The sequence below is a fragment of the Ursus arctos genome, unplaced genomic scaffold (genome assembly GCF_023065955.2).
Source record: "Ursus arctos isolate Adak ecotype North America unplaced genomic scaffold, UrsArc2.0 scaffold_5, whole genome shotgun sequence".
Taxonomy (NCBI): Eukaryota; Metazoa; Chordata; class Mammalia; order Carnivora; family Ursidae; genus Ursus; species Ursus arctos.
Window position 1 is genome coordinate 56,741,760 of NW_026623067.1, and position 21,329 is coordinate 56,763,088.

General features: G+C 44.8%; 1 long non-coding RNA gene across 1 annotated transcript in view; it reads left to right on the forward strand.

The window, feature by feature from the left end:
* The window catches only part of LOC130542795 (uncharacterized), a 103,016-nt gene that overhangs the window by 25,959 nt on the left and 55,728 nt on the right, over positions 1-21,329 (forward strand). The window contains exon 2 of the long non-coding RNA XR_008957629.1: positions 633-742. This is a non-coding gene — a long non-coding RNA (uncharacterized LOC130542795). The remainder of the gene's footprint in view (positions 1-632; positions 743-21,329) is intronic.

The following is a 21,329-nucleotide window of genomic DNA, read 5'->3' on the forward strand; positions in this document are numbered from 1 at the left end:
GCTTTGGTTTCTGCTATGGGTGTGGGAGTCAGGAACAACCCTTTCATCCATTCGCGTTTATTCAGTCCTCCATGCCTCATGTGAGGTGAGTATAGAGGACAAGTTCTGAGGACGAACTGAAGAAGATCTTTGTCCTTCTTAGGAAAGCTTCATTCACCAAGACAAACTAGCCTTTTTTGTGTCTTGCCAGAAGGATGGAATAATAATGAGCTATCTGCTCGCTCCCCCCTGGGAGCTCCACTGATACACTCGTGAAAATGACCCCAGCTTTCTTGGGGCAGGTGTCTAAATCTGGGATCCCAGGCTGGGGGAAGGGCAGACAGTCACTTGTTGGTTTCTGGAAAATTGACAATACATTAGAAACACAACTTCCTCCTGTATCAAGTGGGAGAAGTCTACAGTTGTGAAAGTCACGTGCCTTGTCCTCTGCCTCCTCTACCTACACGTCTCCTCCTTCCTTGGAGGACCCTCAGAAGAGCTCTGGGTTCCACTCTATGATGTCCTAAAAAAAATGGTGGGAAGTGGATTTGAGACCCCCCTTAGTATTTCCCAGTAACCCTGGCTTTGGAGTCCTACTTTGGAAATGGAGAAAATGTTCGAGTGTGACTGAAGGGTGCTTTTATTTTCAACAGAAAACAACTGTGGGCTTCTCAGTGCCTTCCAGACCTGGTTGGGATGAAGACTCAGCCTAACACCTTTACAAAGTGGTATTTGAGCAATTTGTAATGAAGAGGCACTTAAGGTAGGAGTTTGTTCCTTGTCTTCCCTACTTAGTTCTTCCTGTGTTAAAAAAAAATTGGCATGTTTCCTAATGATACTAACTTTATAGGGAGTGATTTCTAGCATGTTACACACATGGGTTGTGGAAGTCAGGAATCTAAACTCTACAAGCTACCCAGTGAGGCTGTTTACTGAAAATGGTACGATTTGATTTTTTAAACGTTGGCTGAATGGTTTGTGAGCTGAATGGGGCAGTGTGGTGGGAAAGAGTGGCCTCTCCATTATGTCTCTGGGAGAGGAAGGTGGTGCTAAGAGAAGCCACTGTGGGGAGACTGGACCATGAATCACAGCAACACGAGTGGGCTTGTTGGCAGAGAAAGTACTCTGAGTGCTCAGTGGCGTTCAGTGGCTTTCCTGGGGGAGGAAGTAGAGTCTGCCCCTCTTTGCTGGGTCATGATGATCTCATTTTCTTTTTGGCTTTTCATAGTTGGCTGTGAAAATAGCCTTTCACCTCTGAAGAATCACTTAAATCAGACAAGGAATACAGAGAGCAGTGTGAGTCATCTGCTTCCTCTTAGACTTCCCAGGGAGCTTGAGGGACACATTTGTGAGGCCCCCCAGCAGCCACACTGTGGATCCCTGGACAGAACCACTAGTGAAGCAAATACCTTTGAGGAAAGCAAAAGGGAAACAGCACGAGGAGAACCCTCTTCACCCCACCAGCACGCTGCCAGTCACTGACGGCTCCCTCGTCAGACTGAGCTTGAGCTGTGGAGTGATTTGCTGATGTTTGGCAGAATGCCCTTTTTGGTTGGGGCCCCCCTTCCCTGGTGGTCACAAGGGACTGGACTTGACCAGGGAGTGAGGGTAGACTCCAGCATGACTGGAGGCTCCTTATCTGGCCCCTACTGGGGATCTTGGGGGCAGCTCCAGGCTGCCCTCACTATATGCCTGGTGACAGCAGTGACTCAGCTGGAAGGGAAGGAGGAGCTGGTGTCATCAGCTGTTGCTAGGAAAGAACGGAGGAGCCTGGGGGAAACTCTCCAGTCCCAAGAGGACGGGAGGCGGGAGGCGGGAGGTAGGTTGCCTAGTAACAGTGCTGGCGCCTCTCTTCACCTGCCTTTCAGGCTGCTGGCACCTCTTGTCAGCTCCTACTTCTCACTTATTTCCTTCAGAGCTGCCCTCCAGATTTCGCCTGGCTAAAAATGCTCCTGGGGGTGTGGGATGTGGGTCGGGGAAGCCAGGGTGCATTTTCTTCTGGATCGTGGACTGTCTTAGAGAGTTCTGCCCTGAATTGGTCTTCCTGAGGGGAGGACAGTAACAATTCAGAACTCACATGCTACACCCAGATGTGGGTTCAGATCCAGAGCCAACACCTATTAGATGCATAATCTTGGGCAAGTTTCTTAATTCCTCAATGTTTTAGTTTCTCTTTCTATAAAACAGGGAGAATAATAGTGTCTACCTCAAGGGAGGAATGTGAGGATTTAGTGTGGATAAATAAATAGATAGGAGATATAGATAGACAAACTTAGAACAGTGCTTCATGTATAGAAAGTCTGCGTATTTGTCAGTTATTAATAGTCCTGGAAGACAGCCAGACATAAAACCTTGCTCTCTGGTAGCTGGAGAAGGAGCCCCAGAGCTCTGGTTTTTCAGTGGTGTGTCTGATGTTCGGAGATGTGGCTCCAGGCCTGGCTCTAACAGTGGCTTGCTGTGGGGTCTTGAGCAAGTAATAACTTTCCTTGTCTGCGCTCAGTCTCTTCATCTGCAAGATCAGAGAACAGGACTGGAAGGGCCTGAATTTACTCACATTCTTCCTTGCCTTACAACATGGGGACGTGGATTGAATTATGAACAACCACTGTTGCACAGTTATGGGGGAAATTAGAAAATGAAGCAGTGAGAGGAGCTTCTCATTGAGCCCAGAATGATGGTTTGGGGGAGCCATGGGGACAGTCACTCCCCATAGCCTCCAATAGCCTCAGATAGGAGAACTGTCTAGGTCAGACCTGGTAAGGGGTCAGGCAGCCCTGCTCATGGTTAGATCTCCTCGTATTTATTTCTGGTGGTTGCTCTAGGGATTACAGTATGCATACCTAACTTTCCACATTGTACTTAAATTGAAGACTTGACCATTTCAAGTAGAATGTAAAAACCTCACAACTATATATGCTTCTTTACCCTTCCTCCTTTATGTTATATATGTCACAAATGTTAAATCTACATACGTTAAGAGCCCCCACTCCCCAATGATATTATAATTTTGGCTTTTAATAGTCATACACATTTTGAAAACCTAAGAGGAAAAAAGTAGTTTATTATGTTTATTCAGATGTTTACCATTTCTGTTGCTCTTCCTTCTCTGAAGTTCTAATTTTCCCTCTGGGATTATTTCCTTCTATGTGAAGAACTTCCTTTACCATTTATTTCAGAGCAAGTCTGTTGGCAATGGAAGCTTTTAGTTTTCCTTTATCTGAGAATATCTGTATTTCATTCCTGAAGGATATTTTCATGGGATGTAGAATTCTGAGTTGACAGTTCTCTTTCTGGTCTGCATGTTTGCTGTCAGAAATCTGCAGGGAAATTTTTATTCTCCTACTTGGAACATGTCATTTGTCTCTGTCTGCTTTCAAGATTTCTTTATTTCCTTTGGTTTTTTCGGTTAGATTATGATGGTTTCATTTGGATTTGTCCTGTTTGATGTTCCCTGAGTTACTTGCATCTGTAAATTTATGTCTTTCACTGAATTTGGGAAATATATTGTCATTATTTCTTCAAAAACGTTTTTCCATTCCAATATCTTTTTCTTCTCAGGGGCTCTGAGCACATGGACGTTACACCTTTTTATATTGTTCCCCAGGTCCTGAGGCTCCGTTAGTTTTCAACCTATTTTCTGTCTGTTCTTCTTGTTTATTTTTTAATTAAAAAAATTTTTTTTGGAGAGAGAGCATGCACACGCACACATGTGAGTGCCGTGGAGGAGGAGGAGAGGGAGAAAGAGAAGGAGAATTCTAAGTAGGCTCCACACCCAGCATGGAGCCCCATGTGGGGCCCAGTCTCATGACCCTGAGATCATGACCTGAGCCCAAATAAAGATTAGACACTTAACCACCTAAGCCACCCAGGTGCCCCTTTATTTTTTAATTTTCGTTTTATTTGAGTACAGTTGAGGCACAATGTTGTATCAGTTTCGGGGTTCTACATAGTCATCAACTTCTCTATGCTATGCTCACCACAAGTGTAGTTACCATCTGTCATGATACATTGCTATTATGATATCATTGCCTGTATTCCCTATGCTGTGCCTTTTATTTCTATTATTCATGTCATAATTGGAAGCCTGTATCTCTCCCTACCCATCATCCATTTTGCCCATCCCTCCACCCCCTCCCTGGCAACCATCAGTTTGTTCTCTGTATTTATAGGTCTCATTCTGCTTTTTGTTTATTCATTGGCTTTGTTTTTTAAATTCCACGTATAAATTAAATCCTATGGTATTTGTCTTTCTCGGTCTGATTATGTCACTTAGCATAATACCCTCTAGGTCCATCCATGTTGTACAAACCATAATCTCTCTTTAATGGCTGCATAATATTCCATATATATATATATGTATATATATATATACACACACACACACACACACACACACCATATTCTTTATCCATTTGTCTATTGATAAACACTTATGGATAAATCCACATCTTGGCTATTGTAAATAATGTTGCATTAAACATAAGGGCACATATATCTTTTCAAATTAGTGTTTTTTATTTCTTTGAGTTAATACTCACTAGTAGAATTATTAGGTCATATGATATTTCTATTTTTAATTTGTTGAGAATCTCCATATTGTTTTCCATAGTGGCTGTACTAATCTACACTCCCACCAGCAATGCACTAGTGTTCATTTTTCTCCACATACTCACTAAGACTTGTTATTTCTTGAGTTTTGATTTTAGCCATTCTTCTCACAGGTGTAAGGTAATATCTCATGGTGGTTTTGATTTGTATTTCCCTGATGATGAGTGATGTTGAGCATCTTTTCATGTGTCTGTTGGTCATCTGTATGTCTTCTTTGGAGAAATGTCTATTCAGGTCCTCTGCCCATTCTTTAATTGGATTATTTATTTTTTTGGTGTTGAGTTGTGCAAGTTCTTTATGCATCTTTTCCAGCCATAATGGTATGAACCTGAAAATCAGTGACAAGAAAAAAAAAATGGAAAAAAACAGAAACATGTGGAGGTTGAACAACATGATACTAAACAACCAGTGGGTCAACAAAGCAATCCGAAAATACGTGGAGATAAATGAAAATGAAAACACAATGGTCCAAAATCTTTGGGCTGTAGTGAAAACAGTTCTAAGGGGAAATATATAGCACTATAGGCCTAGTTCAAGAAAGAAGAAAAAACTCAAAACAGAATCTAACCTTACACCTAGAGGAACTAGAAGAAAAAAACAAAGTACAAGGTGAATAGAAGGAAGGAAATAATACAGATCACAGCAGAAAAAAAATGATGTAGAGTCTACAGTAACAGTAGAAAAATCAATGAAACCACAAGCTGGTTGTTTGAAAAGATAAACAAAATTTAGTTGGAAAAAGAGGAAAGACCCAAATAAATAAAATCATAAATGAAAGAGGAACAGTAGCAATTGACAACACAGAAATACAAGGGATTGTAAGAGAATACTATGAAAATTTATATGCCAACAAATTGGACAACCTAGAAGAAATGAGTAAATTCCTAGAAATGAGTAAATTCCTAAAATTCTTCCAAAACTGAATCAGGAAGAAATAGAAAATCTGAACAGACCAATTACTAGTAATGAAATTGAATCAGTAATAAAAAAAATTACCAAAAAGTAAAAGTTTAGGACCACACGGTAGGATTCACAGGTGAATTCTGCCATTTAAAAAAGAGCTAATACCTATTTTCAAACTATTCCAAAAAAAGAGAAGAGGAAGGAAAGCTGTCAAATACATTCTGTGAGGCCAGCATTACCCTGATCCCAAAACCAGATGGACACCATGGAAAAAAAAGAAAAAGAGAAAAAGAAAACTAAAGGCCAGTATCCCTGAGGAATATGGATGCAGAAATTCTGAACAAAATATTAGCAAATTGCATTGAACAATACAGTAAAAGGATTATTCACCAAGGTTAAGTAGGATTTATTTCAGGAATGAAAGAATGCCTCACTATTCATAAATCAATTGACAAGATACACCATATCAACAAAACAAAGGATAAAAATCATACGATAATCTCAATATGCACAAAAAGCATTTGACAAAATTTAATATCCATTCATGATAAAAACTCTCAACAAAGTAGGTTGAGAGGGAACATATCTCAACAAAATAAAACCCACATTTATACTCATTGGTGAAAACGAAGTTTTTCCTCTAAGATCAGGAATAAGACAAAGATGTTGACTCTCACCACTTTTATTCAACATAGTAGTGGCAGTCCTAGCCACAGCAATCAGACAAGAAAAAGAAATGAGTTATCCATATTGGTAAAAAAGAAGTTAAACTGTCACTATTTGCAAATGATGTAATGCTATACATAGAAAACCCTAAAGACTCCACAAAAGAACTACTAGAATTAGTAATAAATGAATTCAATAAAGTTGCAGGATACAAAATTAATAACCAGAAATTGGTAGCATTTCTGTCTGTTCTTTAGATCAGAGAATTTCTGTTTATGTATCCTCAAGTTAAGGGATGCTTTTTTTGGCTCTTTTTACTTTTTTGAAGACAAACTCCAATTATTTGAGTCTCTCTAGTGAACTTATTTTGGATAGTGTATTTCTCATCTAAAATTCCATTTAGTTCTCTTATTGTGGTTTCTCTTTGTTGTGAACTTTTTATTCCTTTCAAGAGCCTTCATTTTTGCCTCATGGAGAGTGATTATAATAGATGCCTTAAGGTCTTTGTTTGCTAATTCCAAGGTCTAGGTCATCTTAGAGTTGGCATCTGTTGATTGTCTCTTCCTTTGAGAATTGGTCAGATTTTCCTGGTTCTTGATTTGTTGGGTAATTTTGGATGATATCCAAGACAGTTTGTACATTAAGTAGTAAGACTCTGGCTCATGTTAAAATCCTCCAAAGAATGTGGAGCATTTTGTTTTAGCAGGCAATCATGCCAGGGAGGTTTAGACTGTGAAGTTTGAGAATGGTGGTTCCATTGCCCATGCAGTTTTCAAGGCCTTCGCTGTGCTTTTGTGGGCTGCCCCTTGTGTACGCCACTCAGGGGTAATCTGGGACTTGAGCAGTGATTTATATGATTTGATCTCAAAGGCTTTGCTGTACTTCTTGGGATGTGTTCTAACATGTACACTTGGCTGTGAGCTCCGGATTCGTGTTGGCTTGCCTACAGAAATGTATGCCCTTCCTTACCTAGCTTCCATTTATGCTAGCATCTTGCATAATCATGGCCCCTTAATCAGAACTAAGAAATTGACATTGATACAATACTGTGAACTAAACTGTAGACTTTATTCTAATTTCCCAGTTTTTCCATTTATGTCTTTTTTCTGTTTCAGGATCCAGTCCAGGGTACCACGTTACATTTAGTCATTGTGTCTTCTTAGTCTCCTCCAAACCACAACAGTTCCTCAGTCTTTCTTTGGCTTTCATGACTTTGAAGCTTTTGAAGAGTAGTGGTCAGATATTTTATGAAATGTCCCTCAATTTAGGTTTATCTGGTGTGTTTTCATTTATAGGCTGAGGTTATGGATTTTTGGGAAATATCACAGAGGGGGAAGTGCTCTTGTCATCTCCTGATATCAGTGGGCACATGATATCAACATGATTTATCACTGGTGATGTTAACCTTGATCATTTTGTTAACATTGATATTTTCCAGGTTTTTCCACAGTAATGTTACTGTATTTCTCTTTACACACATAATTCATTAGACTTAAGTCTACATCTAGCCTATACCAAAGGGGATGGAGCACTAATTCCTGGAGGGCTGGCTATCAAAGAATTTATGATCATATGTTAAAACCATCCTAACAGTTAGAAAATTTGTAGATAAATACTTTGAAAGTATGTTTCCCCTTAAAGTTTGTTCCATTAATTTTAGTATTTATCGATGGTTCCTGCTTAGAAACCAAGATCTGGGCATTGGCGTGCTTGTGACTGCTAGGCTGTCAGAGTTTCTAGGCTCTCCCAGTAGACAGAGCTGGGAAATACATAGACATATACTCATCAATGTATCCTCATAGCATTTGGTTCAGATCTCTCCTAATAGCAGTCTCCTGTGAGGTGCCATCGTCTCCCTTGTTTTAGTTTTATGGCTGCTCATGTACAGAGCTTATATCCTCAACCACCTCACAAACTTTTACAGAGCACAATTCATGCCGGAGGAATTTATATAACCACTCTGGTGCCTAGCACATAATAGGAACCTGGTCTGTGCTCACTGGTTGTATAAATGAGTTGTGATCACAGGCTTCATGCTTTTCTCGCTGTCTTTTTTTTAATGGCAAGAGCCACAGGTGTTGATGTGAGGATTATTATTTGAAGTTATTAAAATCACGTTTTGCCATTTGAGGGGAGATCCACTCGTGTGGAACACCTTGGTCCTTTGCAATGCTGGAAGCAGGAAAGGTTCCTGCACTGTTATTGAAACAGCTGCTGTTCGTTGCCTGGCAGGGGACAGGCTGTGCTCTGGTTTGGAGTTCCCATATTTAGCTCTCCCACAGATGCCCGAGGCTGGTGCTTTATCTGCCCTGCCCCCAGCGGGCTGGGTCCCACCACCTCAGTCCCGCTTAACCAGTTGCTCTCCAACATGTGAGAGCAAATATTTGGTGCGTTCACCAGCCTTCTCCTTCAGTGCTCCGGGAACCCAGGGACTATGGTCATCGTTTCACAACTCAGGAAGCTTGTCTACGTGTCAGCTTGGTTTCTTATTTGCCAGCCTAACTGTTTTTAGCTTCTGGCTATCTCTAAAGCCTTCTGGGTAGGAATCTAGACTGTCTCTGTTTCTGGTTGTTTCTGATTCCTCTCCTGGGCACTGACACCCCCTCCTGCCCACTCCTTACCTTGCTCTCGTGTGAGGAGGGCAGGCTATCAAGAAGCAGATGCTCAGCCAACACCCAGGAACGACTGGACAGGGTGTGGGTGGGGTGTGGGCGGGGGTGTGGCTTACTGGGGAAGGGTGCAGCTGGGGCTGCCAGGGCCTAGACAGTGGCTGTCCCCTCTTGCTGGACTGTCTTCTCCCTACCAGGAGGCGAAGTGGCATGAGGTTCTCCAGTGCCTAGGTTGGGTGCCAGAGCCTGGAGCCCAGAGTCAACTCTTGTCTGATCTGCCTGAACCTGGCTCAGCAGCTGACAGGGAGCCAGGCAGGCTCCGTGGCTCCTTGCGGCTCGGCGGCTCGGATTCACATGGGCTGCTGTGAACTGCGACCTGGTATTTACTTTGGCTGTTTGCTAGAGGGATGCCTGTGAAAAGCCAAAGCAAATTTTCCAGGGAGGCAGAGGGGGAACTGAGAGTAAGAATGGGCCTAGGGAGTCAGGGGTCAGACAGGACTAGGAGATGGGAGGAGGCATGAGCATCTTCCCAGGACCTCAGGGCCAGCAGGAGCTGAGAGTCGTGCCCAGAGCATCAGTGGTGATACGCATCTTTGTTCTCATGTCTGTGCACACACTGTCTCATTTCTCTCTCCCAGAGGACTGCAGGAGAGACTGACAGAGAGCAGCACCCCCTTCATACCCTGAAAGTTACCAGTGGAAACAGGAGGGACTCCTTGGACTGTTCCCTGCCCCTCTAAGGCGCACAGCTGATAGGTCCCTGGACCTTGCGGCAGGCACAGCTGGGCTTCTCCCTGCCCACCCCAGGGCCTCTTTCCTGGGCAGTCCCTTAGGCGCTTTGCACAAGACTGGTCTGCACCTGCTTCTGGCGCACCCCGGGCCTCCTTGTCCCTCGGGCCTGCCCATCTGTTTTGTCGGAGCTGATGGGAGGCCAGCCGACAGAGCAAGCCTGCCTGGAGGCAGGGGCAGTGCTGTGTCTCAGTACTTAACTCATTTTAATGGCTCCAGACTGGCGTCCTTCTCCCCTCCGTGAGGAGGTCATTCCATAGTATTAATTTCCTTTGTAGTATTTTCTCCCTGGGTCTGGTTCACAGGCCCTTGTCCTGAGAACACACGCAGGGAGCATCATACCTCCACTCAGATTTAGCAAACTCCTTCATGGTGGCAGGAGATGATTTTCTAAGGCAAATTAACTTTAGAAGTTTCCAAGAAATAGGGGAATGTAGGAACCACTGGGAAATTGTCTGATGGCCCTGGTAGCCAAGGTGATCCTGGATTCAGGAGAAAGAGAAAATAGCAATACCTCAGAAAGCATCTCTTAGTGAACCTTCTAGAAGAGACAGATGTATTCCAGCAAATGCCAAACCGTAAAAACACCACAGATGGTATTTTTAGGTGGACAGATAGTCATGTATCTTTAGTTGTCTTGAATAGTAGCCATTGAACCTAATTTATTTTTTCTTTTTAGGGAGGCTAAGTATCACAGGCTGCTAATACCATGGTGTGGTTATTGTATTTTGACATGTGTGGCTCTGCTCACCCCTAACCCTGAACGTTCCTAGACTATTGAGCCTCTGGAGTTCTTGTCTCCCCCCCCCCCCCGCTACTTTTCCCCTTCTGTCTTATTTACTGTTAGGCTGTAGGTCATAAAAATGATTAGTTAACAATCCTAAGGAATGCACACATACACATTAGAATTAATAAACAAGTTCAGCAAAGTCAGAAGAGACAAAAATCAATTGTATTTCTATATAAACAATGAACAGTAGAAAAAGACAATTCCATTAACATTATCATTAAAAAGATTAGGAATAAATTTGGGGCACCTGGGTGGCTCAGTGGGTTAAGTGTCTGCTTTTGGCTCAAGTCATGATCCCGGGGTCCTGGAATCGAGTCCCACGTTGGGGTCTCTACTCAGCAGGAGCCTGCTTCTCCCTCTGCCTGCCGCCCCCTCCCCCCACTTGTGCTCTCTCTCTCTCTCAAATAAATAAATAAAATCTTTAAAAAAAGATTAGGAATAAATTTAACAAAAGAAGTGTGAGATTATACACTGAAAATTACAAAATGCTTCTGAGGGAAATTAGAGGTCTAAATAAATGGAAATATATTTCATGTTTATGGATTGGAAGACTCAATATTGTTAAGATGGCAGTTTTCTCCCAGTTGATCTATAATTCCTACAAAAATTCCAGCCTTTTTTTTTTTTTGTATAGAAAGTAGCAGGCTATTCCTAAAAGTTATATGGAAAGCAAAAACTTAGAATAACCAATTTTGTGAAGAAATACAAAGAACAAAGTTGGAAGATTTTCACTTCCCAATTTCAGAACATACTATAAAGCTACAATTATTAAGACAGTGTAATACTGGGACGTGGATAGGCATATAACTCAAATAGAACCAAACTGGGAGTCCATTAATAAACCCTCATACTTAAAGTCAGTTGATTTTGATAAAGGTGGGGAAAGAAGATACATGAATTGTCACTAAGGACGTCATTAGTCCATTAATAAACCCTCATACTTAAAGGTGGGGAAAGAAGATACATGAATTGTCACTAAGGACATCATTAGTCATGAGGGAAATGCTGATTCAAAGCACCATGAGATGCCATTTCACCCCCAATAGAACGGCTATAGTCAAAAGACAGCTGATAACAAATGCTGGCGAAGATGTGGGAACGTGGGAGCCCTGCTACATTGCTGCACACACGCAACACGGTCCAGCCACTTTGGAGACAGTTTGACACTTTCTTAAAAAGTTAAACACAAGTTTACTATACAGCATAGCAATTCTACTACTAGGTCTCTACTCTAGAGCAATGGAAACATTTGTTCACACAAAGACTTGCACACAAATGTTCATAGCAAGCATATCCATAAGGATAACGCAAACTGGAAACAATCCCTGTGTCCGTCAGCTGGTGAGTAGGTAAAGCAAATGTGCTGTATCCATACAGGGGGATATTACTCGGTTGAAAAGGAGAGAAGTGCTGATACAGGCTACTGCATGGATGAACCTCACAGTCTTTACGCTATGTGTAAGAGGCCAGACACGACCGTGCACTGTGTGACTGCATTTATGTCATGTCTACTCAAGGCAGATGTGGGGATAGCAAGTAGACACGTGGTTGGCTGGGGATGGAAATGGACTAACTGCACATGAGAGTGAGGGTTTTGTGGAGATGATGACACTGCTCTAAAACTGGTTGATGGCGACGGCTGCACATCTCTGTAGACTTACGTAAAGCACTTGAACTTGCGTCATCTATTGTCAGCTTTTCTATCAGAAGGAGTGTCTGGGAGGGCGAAGTCCTGTTTTATTCATCTTATCTTCCCTTCTGGAGCATAGTAGGTCTCATGACAGAGTCTTACTAGAAGAAAGGCTTGAATGAACAATGAGACCACTAGTTCGGTTGCTGGAGGTAACGTTCTCTTTTTTGGCTCCTGGAGTGTTAGGGATGGCTGGTGTTCCCTGAGCCTCTGCCAGCTCTCCTGACCTCCCTCCTCTGAACTGCTAGAGAGCTGGTGATTATCTCACAAAGTCTGTACTTACTGCAAGTCCCTCTGTCATACTGTTGATTGATGTGTGCTGGTCAGGAGGGCAGAATTTTTGTCCTGCCACCCCCTGGTCCCTCAGAAAGCCCAGCAAGGTCATCTTACAGGACCTTACGCTCTGCAGTGTGACTCTGCTCATAACTCTGGAGGTGTCAAGTCACATGGAAGGCACAGCCAGAGAGAGAGGGCCTCAGATGGTGCTTCCCACGGAGGCCAGTGGCTGAGAGGTACACCAGCCAGGTGTAAGTGCGGGAGCCAAGCCCAGGGGTCTGCAAAGCTGGGTCTTTGAAGCGAAAGGCTGGGTGTTTCAGTCTCTGCAAACCAGACTGTTTCATTTCTTGTACTCTCTACTTATTTTTCCCCTCCATTACTCATTCCCTCCATTTGGTAAAGACCACACATTTCCAAAATGTGGCAAATGTTCTTGATCTACAGAAATAAGATGTTGCCCTTTTTATAAACAGGGAGGAGAAAAGACAAAACAGATTGCATTAAAATAGATGTGTTTAAAAACCTTTGTCCTTCTTTTCTCTCATACCATAGAAACCACCTAGGCTAACCCTGTGTATTTTACAGATAAGGGAACTGAGAGCCAGAAAGGGTAAAAAAACACCCCCCCCCAAAACCCCAAAAACCCTCACCCGGATTGGCATGGTTTGAAAGTGGCACAGGCAAGAAGATTCCAGCTCAGTTCAGACACTGCAGAGGTCAGCCAGCTCTAACCACCAAAGCCAACGCCATGTGGGAAGGGCAGGCAGGAAGGCAAAGTGGAATAACTTGATTTCTACATCTGGGTAAAAAAAATTCCTCAATTTGCAGACACCTAGGAGATCACGGGCTTGAGGGTAAAAATAAAACTTGCTTTCTGACAGTACAAATCTTGTCAGACTCATCTAATTTCTCCTTGCCTCGAGAGCTGGGCTTGGTTGTTCAGGAGGAAACAAACTTCTGGGTGGGGTCTCTGTTGTGCTGGGCATGGCCTCTCAGCTGGTGGAGATCCCTTGTCATCTTTGGCCCGTGTCTCTGGAATCTGCTGCCAGGTTGGACGGAGCTTCCCCAGCCTCGGCCATCACAGGAGGAGAGTTCTGTCCAAGGGGGCTGTGGCCACAGGGAAGGGAGGATAGAAGATGTCAAGAAGTGGTGACTGAACAAAGAGTTGTGGTTGCTCCTTATTCCCTTTTATTTAATGCCAGGTATTCCCCACAAGGTAGGATCATTCAGTCCTTCAAAATCGTCTCAAAATGCTCAAGCTGGTGTCTCACTTGGTGACAGGGACAGATTATGGGAGGTTTTGCAATATGGTCTGCTGATGAGCTGTGCGTTTGCAACAACTGACCCTGCAGTTGGGTTCTGAGGGCAGGGAATGTTCTGACCCCGTTCTTGTTTCACTATGGGCAGAAATCAAGAGCCACCGTGACATCTACTCTCCATCATCTTTTACCTTATTTGGACGCACATGGACATGGTTTCCCCTCATTTTTCATTAAAAAATGCGTAGGCATGTGGGTTGTATCAAAAGAGCAAGCGCTCATGATTTCTAAACAAAAGGATCGTTAACAAGAGATGTTTAGAGAGTATGTGTTTTCTGTGTCACAGCAGATATGCGGCTCAGCTCTTGGAAGGGCTTCAGAGAGTCCTGGGCAGAGTGTGCTGCTTCTGTCTGCTTTCCAGGAGGAGGAAAGAATGCTCTACTCTGGTGTCACAAGACCTCAAGGCCATGTAGCACACGTCCTGCAGGTGGCCCTCCTTTGCAGGACTGGCGAGCTGCCCTGTGCCTTGCTGAGCGAGACCAGCCAAGGAAGGGCAAGTTGAGGAATGCTGCTGTACGTCCTCTCGGGGGTATCCCCGGTAAAGCTAGGGGGCAGCATTTAATTTTTTGTTCCTCATTCCCTTTCAGTGACTCCTTTGTCTCCACCAAATTTGCACCCTCACAGTGACACATCTGCCCTACTTCTCCAGTTCCATGTTTCCGTCCCTTTAGACCTCATTATTACCAACAGTGTCCTTGCTGGCCTTCCTGCCAGGGCTGGCTTCTCTGCTCTCTAGCTGATTTTCTAAAACAGGCCTTCTATTCTGGCATGTCACGTGGCCTGGCCCAAGCACTGGCCTGGTCCCCCGTGGCCATCATCGAGCCCAGATGCTTCTGCATGGCTCTCAGGTGCTTCTGAGGTCTGGCCCCATCCCCACCGATCTGGGCATTTTTTTCTTGCTCCCCAGGCCATGCCATGCTTCTCCTGGGCAAGGCTGCCTGTCCCTCTTGGGGCCGGGGCCACACTCACCTTTGCTTGTGCTGTTGCTTCCCCTAGCATGTCCTCTCGTCTTTTCACTTAACTGTCTTACTCTGACCTTTAGGCCCAGGTGCTACTCTTGATGGAAACTTTGTCAAATAGTCTAGCCCACGCTAGTGATGGTGATACTGGGGGTCGTGGTGAAGATGGTGGTTCTAGTAGGGACAGTGATGGATGGCTAAGCACCTACTGTGTTAGCCAGTATGGTGTAGTAGGTAAGACAGCTTCTAGCAGTCTGTCTGGGTACAAATTCTGGTTCTGCCACCTATTAGCTACTGACATTGGGCTAGTTATTTACACCTTAGTGACTCAGTTTCCCACATATATAATGGGGATGATAATAGTACCTGCCTCATAGAGTTCATCTATGTAACAGTACCTGGTATATAATAAATATTATATATAATATTATAAATATTATATTATAAATATAAATAAATATATACATTATATAGTAATTTATGTGTATAATCTGTAACCTTTAAAACAGCCCATGAAGGTGAACATCCTTCTTCCCATTTTACAGATAAGGGAAGTTAAGGCTTAGGAAGATTAAGTGCTGTCCAGTGTCACTCAGCTCCTATGCAGTGGGAAGGGAATTTTGACTCTGGTCTCACTGCCCCTACTGACCAATACCTACCTTTAATTTCTATGGCGTAAGGCTCTTGCCATGAAGTTTAATGCTCGAACATCCTCTGAGTCTTCTCTGTACGTGTGCTTGTTTATCTGTTCAGAGTGTAAGCCACTTGAGGGCAAGATGAGTTCCTACACCCGGTGTAGTTGTACAGTGATTGGGTGGAAGGGTATCAAGGACACAGTACCGTCTCTGAATAAAGGACACAGTGAATGGTGGGCAGACAGCTGAGCATAGCTACAGAGCCAGCAGGATTCTCTGACTGGAAGGGCTGGGCCCTCTGCCTTCCAGTCCACACGGAGCTGTCCAACAGTCACAGTGTACCCGGCGGGGGAGAGAATTCTGTCAGGTCCTCTGAAACGTCCTTGTTGTCAGGGTCATGGAGTTGCCTGCGGCTGGCTCTGCCGTAAACCAAAGGCCGCGGCTCCTCTCCAGGCAGCCCATTCCACAGAGCTCTTTCCTTCTGGGTCGGCTAACTGCTCCTTCTCCTCAGTCCTCTGGGTCTACTGATACGAACCTTGGGTACTGTGCGGCCTTGTAGGCTCCATACTCCTGCCACGCCTTCGTAAATCGTTTCTTTGTGAAACCCTCCTTGAGTTAGCTTGAGTGTGGCCTCCATTTCCTGATGGGACCTGAGTCCCAGAGGCCTCACAAGCTACCTCCCTCCCTCAAGACCTCCACTTATGTTCATGGGCCAGGGCTGGGTCACATGGTCACCTCCAGCTGCGGAGGGAGGCTGGGGAAGCAAGGACTCAACTCTTGCAACCTCTGTAAGGGAAGACAGCAAAGAGGAAGGGTGTTAGGAACCAAAATACCTGCCACCAACAATAAAGATGTGGAAAGAATTTTAAAAACAAAGACATCCAGGCCCGGGATAGAATCCCGGGTGCCAGCTGCCTCTAGGCTCAGCAGTGGGATGCTGAGCAAATCTGGTCAGACAGCAGGGTCAGAGCTTCCAGTTCACCTGATCGGAGCCCATCCATATGACTGAAGCCCATTTGTGACAATCCTGCTATTTGGCCATCGAGGCTCAACTTGAAATTGTTGGGGACTGGAAGATCACTACCCCAGAGCTCAAATCATTAAAGAATGCTTCCTCACATGGAGTTCAAATACTACCCCTGCTCTGCCCTGCCCTATGGGGGGGCACAGACAGGTCCCTTGTCCTCATGCCACCACTCACATATGGGAAGGCCTGGCATTCCCTGCCTAGGCCTTTTCTTTTTCAGGTTCTGTATCCTTAGTTCCTGTGGTTTCCTCTTATTCCTGCAGTACAAAGCTTTTTGCAAATGAGCCTCAGGGTGGCTTTTCCTCCTCATTTTAAAGACAAATTTAAATGATTTCCTCCCATGTATGTCAGATTCAGAAACCAGAATTCCCTTGTTATTGCTGGCTCTGTTGCTATCCCTGCCATCATCTGCTTCTGGCCTAAAGAGACTTGCATACAATGTAAAGCAGAAAGGGCATTTTTTCTGTCTGAAGCACTCCACACCTGCCTTTCCAGGTGCCTGCCTGTGTGCCCTGGGTGGTGATTGAGTGACTTTCTGATTTAATTCACACACTGCCCTTACACTGTCTTATCAAGGCTACTTGATAGGAAGTGCCCAATTAATCGTGTGCATGCTAGAATGGTATTAATTAGTAATACGAGTATTGCAGCATGTCCTCCAATCTGCTTACTCAAATACATTAATAATACCTCCCAGCGGCAAATTAGATGTAAACTCTTCATGCGTATCTCCTGATATGCTACAGGTCTGGGGAATCATTTTAAGATGGAGACTGACATTCTCATTAGAACTGTCAAAGTTTCTGAGTGGGTCCTGCACACAGGGTGGAGCAATGGAAGGAGGGTTACCTTGAGGACCAGGTCTGTAGGAAGAGATGAGTGAGTAGTGAAGGAGGAGGTTGAGTTAGAAAGAGCCTAGAGTAAGGTTCAAGCCAAAGGGATGAGGTGGACATATTAGTACCTGGGCAGAGAAGTAGCCAGGGCACTGGGGGTGGCAGTGGTGGCGCAGAGCTGGGGGGGCTATCTGGCCCAGGAAATAAGCCCTTGAACTCTGGGTCTGAGGATGGCCATTTCTTCATGCTGAGCATGAACTCAGATAATGTCAGCATTTGGATATGATCTTGAGGAATTTAAGTCCAACTGCTCTGATTTGTAGACAAAGCAACAGAAGCCAAGAAACGCACACAATTAACACGTAAGGGAGCCAGACTTGAGGGCAGGTTTTCCAATTCGGCATCTGGTGCTCTCTCCATTGCATAAAGCGGCTCCATTGTTATTTTGTTTTATAATTTACTCAGCAAATATTTTAGGTCATTCATTCATTCTATAAACATTGACTATGTATCAGACATTGTGCGAGGAACCCTCCTTCCCCCATGCTAGGTTGCCCACAGTGTTATAGGAAAGGTGGATTGAATACAGAGCTGCAAGTAAATGCAGGGTGAGCCATGCTGGGGTCAGTTGTGGGTGTGCTGTCGGCAAATGGGACGGACCTGGGGTGAGGGATGGCTTCATGAAGAAGGGCCAATAAAAACATGTCATTTTCATAATTATCAAGCTTGCATCCAATTCCATCTATGCCAAGCACTGGAAATAGCCCAGCATCCAAAGTATGGGAAGCTAGGAGGGGGAGTATAGCACGCTGATGGAGACCATGATGGATGGGCTTTGATTCAGACACACCTGTCTTCGAACTTGGTCTCCACCATGTCCTCTGAAGGTGACCTCGGCAGTAACATTTCCTTATTGGTAGGGGGGAGCTAATGACCTCATTGAGTTGTTGGGAGGATGAAATGAGAGAATGTGGGAAATGAATTTAGCACAGGGCCTGGCACACAGTAAACAGTCCTTACAGGCTTTGTGTTACACTTGGCCCATGTGAATTCCAGGTTATGTGATTCCAGCTGACGATGTGGCTGGCCGTGTAAATGATTACTTTGCCCCAGATGGCAGCCGCCCTCCATTTGAAGCGGTCAAAGGCCCTTCGTTGAATTCACAGAATCAGGGAGCATTAGCCCACAGTCTCCCTGAGAAGAGCCTGCTGTTGGGAGAACAGCTGTTTCAAAAAAAAAAATCCAATGTGCTTTCTCTCTCACTCTGGGTCTGCAGTGTTAATTAGGAAGCCTGTATGCGTGAACGCTTGGCTTCTCTTTTTTCTAATCTCTCAAAAAAGCTCTTTTGATCAGCACCATGAGTGGATGTGCAAGGTCTCAAGTCTTGCAAAGACTATGTTAAGAATATGCAGGAGGTGCCGCCTCCTTTGACACCTGCCTCTGCACACCCTGAGAGGGAGTTTCAGAGCATTTTGTCTTCTGTTCCCGGCTCCCAGATGGCCCGCGTGACTGTTCCTTCCACTCAACAGCTTTCTTACTTCCTGCTCCCACCTGAGCCCGGGTCTAAAGAGTCTGTGCAAAACTGGGAAGGACAGGCCTAGCTGGCCCTCTCTCAATCAGAGGAGGGCATACCGATAAGCAGTGGCCAGACGGGACTGACTGCTTCCGGATCCATGTGGCCTGGGCTCATGTGGGGGGCCTGGCATTCCCTCCCATTCCTCGGCACTGCCCCTGAGAATGACCATGTGGGTGGCCTTCCCTTGGGCAAGGGGAGGTAGGGAGGTGGGTGCAGGACAGAGGCCAGGGCAGCTAAGTGGTGTAAAGGAATGTAGTGTCGGGGTTCCAAACTCTCATCTTCTTTCCTTACCTTCATCCCATTACACCAACCACCTTTTGTGACTATAGGACTCAAGCCAATATGCACGTAGCTGGTCCCTAGCTTTCCCTCCTGCCACCCCAAAGAGGGATTGAATGTGTTCTTGCATATCTTAAAAAGGAAACTCATTCCACAAGGGGTTAATGGAGCTGTAGACTTAACTAATGGTATATAGTGGGCCAGAGAGGGTCTACATGGCATAGCACACAGAATTTCATAAAGAGAGACAGAGAGGAGGAAAGAAGGGGAAGGGGGAGAGGGAGGGAGGGAGAGAGGGAGAGGAGAGAAACCTCCATTAGGGTCTTGCTTTTGCCAAGTCTTACTTGTCGGTGTTTGGCAGGATTTCCCTCCCTCTCCAGTCCTTCTGCACAAAGCTGAACAACTTCTCTCTTTCTTCTGATTTTGGGCATTTGGCTTAGGCCCTGTTCCTTCAACTTGTATCTTCTCTGTCATCACTAGCTCAAAAACATTATCCTCCCCCCTCCCCAGAGCCCCTCAAAAGCAGTGGGGACCAGAGAGAACCAACATTTCTTGTCACCAACAAAATACAACTTGTAAGAGTTTCAAACAGCACAGAAGCATGTGAAGTAGAAAGGGAATGACCCCACTTCTCCTTTCCCCCAGACCTCAGTCCCATACCTGCTTTCTCCAGGGTCCTCCAGTTCCTTCCCCCACCCTCTGAATTCCTGTCAGGGTGACTTGCAGATAACTCAGGATGCTCTTCTTTTCAAGGCACACGAGCATTTCTATTTCCTGGGACCCAGGAGGTATTCATGGTTGCATTTGGATTGATTTTTTGTTAGAAATTTTGGAGAGGCCCCTCGGCACACAGAGGAAAATTACCAGAAGGGACTCTAACCTGCCTTCCAAATAAATACAGAGTGACAGTCTCAGAAATGTAATGGAACTAATCATAGCAAATTGGCTTTTCTGGTACAAAACATTCTTTCAAAATGTGCTAGAGGCCTTGTGCTGTACAGACTCTCCCCTGTAGTGAAGCAAAGACATGGCTTAGCTAGTCTGTCCTCTCCGCGTCTGGCTCAGCGGCCAGTGCAGCTGTTCTCACTAATGGGATCAGGTGTTAACCTTGCTGGGGGCAGACATTAACGAGACCACCACATTGAGGGAAAACACACACGCCCTCCCACTCGGCAGAGCACTGGCAAAGATGGCCCTCCGTGCCAACCTTCTCTATGCATCACCCTCACGTCTGGAGTCGATGCTGCGATCCATTACCAAACCCTCTCAGAGCGGTGCAGGCAGTTTGGGCAGGGGTATGAGACGTAGGGTCAAGTTTGTCAGTGGCAGAAATTCAACACATTCCCACGCTGGGGTCTGTCGGCAATACCCAACGCATTAGACTTCAGCCAGGAAAATAAAATGCTTGAAGCAGTCCATGGAAATTTAGGTTGAAACGAAATGGGACGTTGACTGAAATTTTCAAGAGTTATATTTTGTTTTCCTTTGGAGAAACTGCAGATCTCTTTTTTTCATCCACCTGACAGGAACAAAGCATATGACCCACTTATTTCAGGGATTTACTTATAATATATATACACATTTGTACTCTAATTCTATATATAACACATATAGAAATATATATCTAATATATGGGCTGTGTCTGTCTCTATAACATATATATGAGGCTGTTGTACCATGCATACGTATGTATGTATATATACACGTGTGTGTGTATAAAATGTCAGTGACACTTTGCACTAAAAATATCCACCCTGTCTCTATAGGTGCTTCAGAGCATGTGTCATGGGACAATAAATAGATAAGTTGGCAGACCAAGGATCAACCCCAAATTGCAGTTGCTTGGGGAAGAGGATGGAAGTATAGATTTCATGAAGTTTCAGCTGATTACAGCTAAGCAGCATATCTCCACCTGCCCTGTCCCCAGGTGGCATTCTGAATTCCTCTTGCTACAGCTGTGCAGGGCTGCATGTCCACGCCCAACGAAATGGAACACCAAGGGCCTGACGCCTGGGCTTGGCTCCCACCCACCTCTCCATGGTGCAGGCAAGCACTCCCATGAACCCAACCCAGCCATCCAGGCAAAGTGCCTCAGGCCAAAAAGAGGGTCTCTGGCAGATATCTGTGATGGAGGTGACGCAGGGCAGGGACTGGTGAGGCCTCCCTTTGTCTACGCTGCTGCAAAACAGGGTGGTTCTCCCCACGTGACTCCCCTTCTTTAAGGCTGCTTCTCCTTCTGGGGTTAATTATGCCAACCTGAATCTCAGGGAGGGTGAGTTAATTGCCAAACACTTACAATTATCAGGAGCCCACGAGGTGCTTCACCACCATAAAGCATTACATCTAATTATTGTTCATAATCATAAAGGTTCAGAAGTGCCAAGGGCTCCC